The 6,288-nt window shown below is 43.1% G+C and overlaps 1 pseudogene; it reads left to right on the top strand.

Annotated features, from left to right (window-relative positions):
• Positions 1-4,330: 4,330 nt before the first annotated feature.
• On the top strand, positions 4,331-5,015 carry LOC141250820 (uncharacterized; annotated as a pseudogene).
• Positions 5,016-6,288: the final 1,273 nt, after the last annotated feature.

Genomic DNA, 6,288 nt, shown 5'->3' with positions numbered 1-6,288 from the left:
CAACATGCACTCAGGTAGTGAAGCAGGAAGGACAACAGGTTATTTGAGCTGAACCGTGAATTTTGCTCCATTAAAATGGGAGAAAATGAGCTTGTATCTGACTATCATTCTCGATGTCAAATTCTTTATGACAAAATGCTATTCGCTGGAATGGAAAAGAAGGCTTGGGAGTACTCTATGGCGTTCATCCATGGGGTGAACTCCAAGTACGCGACTCTCAAGCAGATTCTTCTCCAATCAAAAGCGACTCGAGAATTGCCTATTTCTGTTCTTGCAGGAAAATTCAAGGTACAAGAAATCAAGAACAATGAAGAGAAAATCTCAGAACGAGAAACCAAGGGCATGGCGCTCAAGCTCTCACGCGTCCTCCAGAAACTAGAGAATGATGACGAAGGAGACGATGATGATGGTAGAGATGTCTCCATAATGACCAAGGTTGTGAATAAATTCTTTAAGAGACAAGGTGGATTCAAGCAGCGCGACCCTACCACCAAGCAGCGCAATGTCCGAGACTTTACATGCTTTAACTGCAACGAGAAAGGACATTTAGCCAAGGCGTGCCCTCATGCCAAGGAAAATCTAAGCGCAAGCTCCAGCTCCAAGCAGCCCCCTAAACAAGCCTTTGTTACACTTTGGGGAGAGTCAGACGAAGATTCTGAAGATTGAGCGCAAACAGATGTTTGCTTAATGGCTAGTGAAGGATCTGATTCAGACTCTGGTTCTGAAATCGAGGTAGCAACTCTTAATCTTGACATTCTACCTAATCGCAACCTTGTTTGCCTCTTAAGAGAATTAATGGTTAAACATAAGTCTCTAGCTACTGAAGCTAGAGAACAGCTAGTTGAACTAAATTCTAAAAAAGAAGCAGTAGTTGAGCTTTCCAAACGTTTGCATGACAGGCCCAAACTTCTCTCTAAATCTTGTGAGCGCTGTCATGGAAATGGGTTGGAAAGAATCTCTGACTCAACTAAGGATGTAAAGCTGGATCAAATCATTTCCAAGCTAGACGACCTGACTAAACTAGTAGAGGCAAGGACTGTTTCTCAAACAATTTTTGTTAAAGCTAGACCTGGACTAGGTTATGACCCCCAGGAGTCTTCTTCTTCTACCAGCTTTCCTCAAACAAGTGACTACACTGAAAAGCTTAAGTCACTTGAACAAGAGTTGACTGCCTACAAGAGTGAAAACTCTCATTTGAAAAGCAAAATCAATGTCATTGAGGAACAACCATCCAAAACAAGCGCGCACCCCAGATCAGCCTATGAAACTTGAAAAGAAAGCACCATTTAGACCAGGAAAAGGGAAGTATGGTTACGTGAGAGGTAACCATTACTGCACCTTTTGTGGTAAAAATGGACACGATAGGCATGAGTGTGAGGAACTAAAAAGCATAAAAAATAAGCCCTATAAGCCAATGGCTAAATCTGAGGGCAAGCGCACACGTCGTTGACATTCACCTGTTGAGAACGATGGCGCTTCAGCACGCAGAGGTGCGCTTCGTGAAGCGAGACCTCATCTAGTGCTAGATTTGAACGATCCTAGTTATTATGAGCCAGTCCCAAAGACCATCTCAGCAATAGCTATGTCTAATATTCCCTCAAAGCGCAAGCTTCGTTGGGAGATCAAAGCTTGACTTCTTCACTTGCAGGTTGGAATGAAGAGCAGGTGGTATTTCGATAGCGGATGTTCATGTCACATGACGAGCGATCCAACATTGCTACTCTCATTTCAAGCTAAGGAGGGAGGCAGCGTCTCCTTCGGTGACAAAAAGCAGGGAAGAATCAAAGCTCGAGGCAGTGCACATTTGAATAAATCAATCCAGATCAAAGATGTGAACTTAGTAGAAAGCCTCAAATACAATCTTCTCAGTGTAGCCCAGTTGTGCGACCAAGGGGGAAACAAAGTATGGTTCAGCACAAGTGAATGTGCAGTGGTCAGCCCTGATCAAGAGATACTTCTAAAGGGTAAGCGCATTGATAATACTTATTTGTTTGATCACTCTTTATCCCCCAACCGCAACCTATGTCTGGCTACACTCGAAGAAACAACCAGTCTTTGGCACAAGAGAATGGGACACGCTAGTCTACATCTACTCAACAAGCTTCAGTCCAAAGACCTAGTTCGTGGTCTTCCTCGCATCGAGGTGGAATCCATGACTTCATGCTCAGATTGCTCCAAGGCCAAAGCGACAAGAAGCTCCTTTCCATCTATTAAGGTAGTGCAGACCAAGGCTCCTCTAGAGCTTCTCCACATGGACTTATGTGGACCACTATGTACTCAGAGTAAGGGAGGTAATCGCTACATTTTCGTTATAGTTGATGACTATTCTCGCTACACCTGGACTCTCTTCTTAAAAGACAAGAGCAAAACCTTTGCAACGTTACGTACTCATGCGCTTTTCTTAGAAAAAAGTATGGGGCTCCCCATTTGTGCAATTCGTTCTGACAATGGAACTGAATTCAAGAATGGAGAGTTCTTAGCATTTTGTGATGAAAGGGGTATAGATCATAATTTTTCTATTCCTCGAACCCCTGAGCAAAATGGAGTTGTTGAGCGCAAGAATAGGACTCTACAAGAGATGGCACGAACAATGCTACTCTCTAGTGGTGTCGCTTCATACTATTGGGCACAAGCTATGAGCACAGCGTGTTATATTACTAATCTTGCCTTGTTAAGGCCTATCCTAGAGAAAACCCCATATGAGTTGCTCAAAGGACGTACACCGAATATCTCTCACATACGAGTGTTTGGTTGCAAGTGTTACGTCAATGACAATGAGGATCTCTTGGATAAATTTGATGCTAGGAACGACGATGCTATCTTTCTAGGTTATGCTCCATCTAGCAAGGGGTATAGAGTGCTCAACCTTAGGATTCAGAGGGAAGAAGATAGTATCCATGTGAAATTTGATGAAGGGAAACTTTATAGCACTGAAGAAGTGAATGACGGTCCATTTGATAGCCCTGATCTACCTCCAGCTTCTTCACACATTCCTCAAGCTCCACCTTCTACGACTTCCACAGGTATAGAAAGTGATGATGACGATTGTGGTGGTTGCGCTTCTTAACCTTTGACTCAAGAAGAAGGCAATCCAAGTGACAAAGCCATTCCATAGGAAAACACTCAGAATATAAATCAAGGAAGTGGTCCATTCAACAATGATCAAGCTACACCTTCATCATCTCGCTCAGGTCAGGTAACACCCTCAGTTACTTCAGTTGGACCTTCTAGTTCTCAAGCGGGACCTAGCAGTAGTCAAGCGCAACCTGAGAGTCCTCAAGCGGGACCAAGTGAGCAATCTGGTGAAACTGAAAGCTTGTCCAAGACTACAACGATGAAGTAACCAGATAATAATGAGGTCACAGTGCGAGATTACCAACAAATGAAGTCCCATCCAGTTTCAACGATCATATCACAGTTCAAAAAAGGTACACAAACTCGCTCTAACGTACTTAACTTGCTTGCTTGTAGTGCTTTTGTGTCTTTAGAGGAACCGAAGAACATACAAGTCGCGCTTCAAGATCCAGACTGGATAACTGCTATGCAAGAAGAGTTAGAAGAGTTCAAGCGCAACTAGGTATGGCGTCTAGTGCCCCGGCCAGGTGATAGAAGCATTATTGGTACGTGGTGGATATTCAGGAACAAATTGGATGATAGTGGAGCAGTAGTTCGTAACAAAGCTCGACTTGTTGCGCAAGGATACAATCAACAAGAAGGCATTGATTATGATGAAACATACGCACCAGTTGCTCGACTAGAGGCAATTCGCTTGTTGATAGCTTTCACCGCACACAAAGGATTTAAGCTGTTTCAAATGGATGTGAAGACCGCTTTCCTCAATGGTGATTTGAACGAGGAGGTGTACGTCAAACAACCACCAGGATTTGAAGATCCAGCTTATCCTGATCATGTGTACTTCCTAGAAAAGGCGCTTTATGGTCTTAAGCAAGCCCCTCGCTCTTGGTATGACTGTCTATCAAAGTATCTCCTTGCTAGTGGCTACAAAAGAGGATTGGTGGACAAGACCCTCTTCATCAGGGAAGCAAAGTGCGATATCCTTATTGTCCAAATATATGTTGATGATATTATTTTTGGCTCTACTAACTTGCAGCTTGTTGAATATTTTAAGAATACCATGAGCCTCAAGTTCAGCATGAGAATGATTGGTGAGCTCAAGTACTTCCTCGGGCTTCAAGTGAACCAGTTGGAAAATGGCATTGAAATACATCAACAGAAATACATCAAAGAGCTCCTAAAGAAGTATCAAATGGAAGGAAGCAAACCATGTCCTACACCCCTCTCAACCACTACAAAACTGGATAAAGATCTTATGGCTGAGAAGGTAGATCATACTATGTATAGAGGTATGGTTGGCTCCCTTATGTATTTAACTGCTTCAAGACCTGATATTGTATTTTCCGTTAGTGTTTGTGCTCGCTCTCAGTCAGACCCTCGTGCTTCTCACCTTACTCATGTAAAGCGCATACTTAGGTATCTTAAGGGGTCTGACGATTTATGTCTTTGGTACTCCAAGGAGGCGGTTTTTCTCTTGTTGGCTACACCGATGCAGATTATGCAGGTTATTTAGCAGACTGTAAGAGCACAAGTGGGATGGCACAGTTCCTTGGACCATGTCTTGTATCGTGGGGATCCAAGAAGCAGATTGTATTGCGCTTTCAACGACAGAAGCAGAGTACATAGCCGCAGCGCAATGTTTTGCTCAAGTACTATGGATAAAGCAACAGCTCGTTGACTACGGTATTAATCTCGACACTGTTACTATCTATTGTGATAATACCAGCGCAATTTGTGTCTCCAAGAACCCAGTACATCACACACGAACGAAGCACATCGATATACGGCACCACTTTCTACGTGATCATGTGGAGCGCAAGAACATCAAGCTTACTCACGTATCTTCAGAAGGGCAATTGGTGGATATTTTTACTAAAGTGCTTATTCGACAGGTCTTCTTAAACCTTCGGGTTCAACTTGGCCTTATGCGACTCCATTAGCTTTGAGGCAATGGAACTGTAAGTATTCCCCTATTTGACTAGAATTAGCGAGCTTAGTATCAAGGTACGAACTATGGTAGCTTGCGCTTGATAGCTTTGAGTCTTTCATGCTTTATGGTTGTTCATTAAAATGAATTAGTACTGAAGTTGTCTTACTTGCTTAGCTCCATTTGATATAATCTCAGTCAATGCATGCTCTTCTTTGCCAAAAACTTGACAATGGTGATCGTCTTCTACCCTTATTACATGCCTAAGAAATGATCCATTGCATAGGTGTCCTTAGCCTGACTAGATGTAACGCTTTTCTCGTCCTTTATTGAGCTCCACATTAGAGAAGTATTCATTTGGTGACATAAAGCTCAATTACCATATTACATGAATATGCACATACGTCCACATCAACTTGAGTGATTAATGCTCTAATGTCCCCTATATGAAATGTGCATTTTCCTGTTCATGAATTTCTTTAGATTGCTGTTTGAGAATTGAACTGGACATCACACTTTTACATCTATTTGCCTCAGTCAGTTGTTGAGCTTCTTCATAATATTCATCCAGTGGGGAGTTTGGTTGAGCTTCGTCTTATAGCGCATTTCTGTGTTGAGGTTTGTTGCGCTTTGAAGCGCGTCTGGTTGGATTACTTTCGGACTTGGGTTTCCTTACTTATGAAGCAACGGCTAGCTGTCACCGCCCATTTTCTCTATTTGATGTAACGACTAGTTTAAACGGCTACTTTCTGATTCCAAAGGCTACTTTTCGACCGTTGAGTGCCTAGCGCGTCACATCAGGGGCTCCCATTGGACCATTGGACTTCGTCTTCTGCCGTTACTTTTGATTGGGTATTTGAACGGTTGAGAGTGGGGAACGTGTGCTTATAAATACCAGGTACTAGCTTCTCTACTATTTACCTTATTTTCTACCTCCTTCCTCTATCTCTCTCTTAATCTCTTTTCACCCTTCATCTTTACCTTCACTCTGAGTTTAACAATGGAGAATGTTAAGCTTGCTGAGCTTGACCCGGCTACTCGTTCCCAAGTTGAGCTGCTCCTCAAATCCAAATCCTCTACATCTGGTCCATCCTCATCTTCACAGGCTTCACAAGATAACCCTCCACAAACACAACCCACAGACACAGTCCACATCACAGAAAGCCCCAGCCCAAGCCCCACTAAATAGCCTACCAGCCCTATAGCTCCATTATTTTCCTATGAGCCAAAGGTCAACCTATCACTCACAGTCGAGGACCTGGAATTGGCTGGTTACGACGTCGAGA

The sequence above is a fragment of the Phyllobates terribilis genome, unplaced genomic scaffold, assembly GCF_046119375.1.
Source record: "Phyllobates terribilis strain yellow unplaced genomic scaffold, ASM4611937v1 Scaffold_6184__1_contigs__length_46290, whole genome shotgun sequence".
NCBI classification, from domain to species: Eukaryota; Metazoa; Chordata; class Amphibia; order Anura; family Dendrobatidae; genus Phyllobates; species Phyllobates terribilis.
This window is presented reverse-complemented; position numbering and strand designations above follow the sequence as displayed.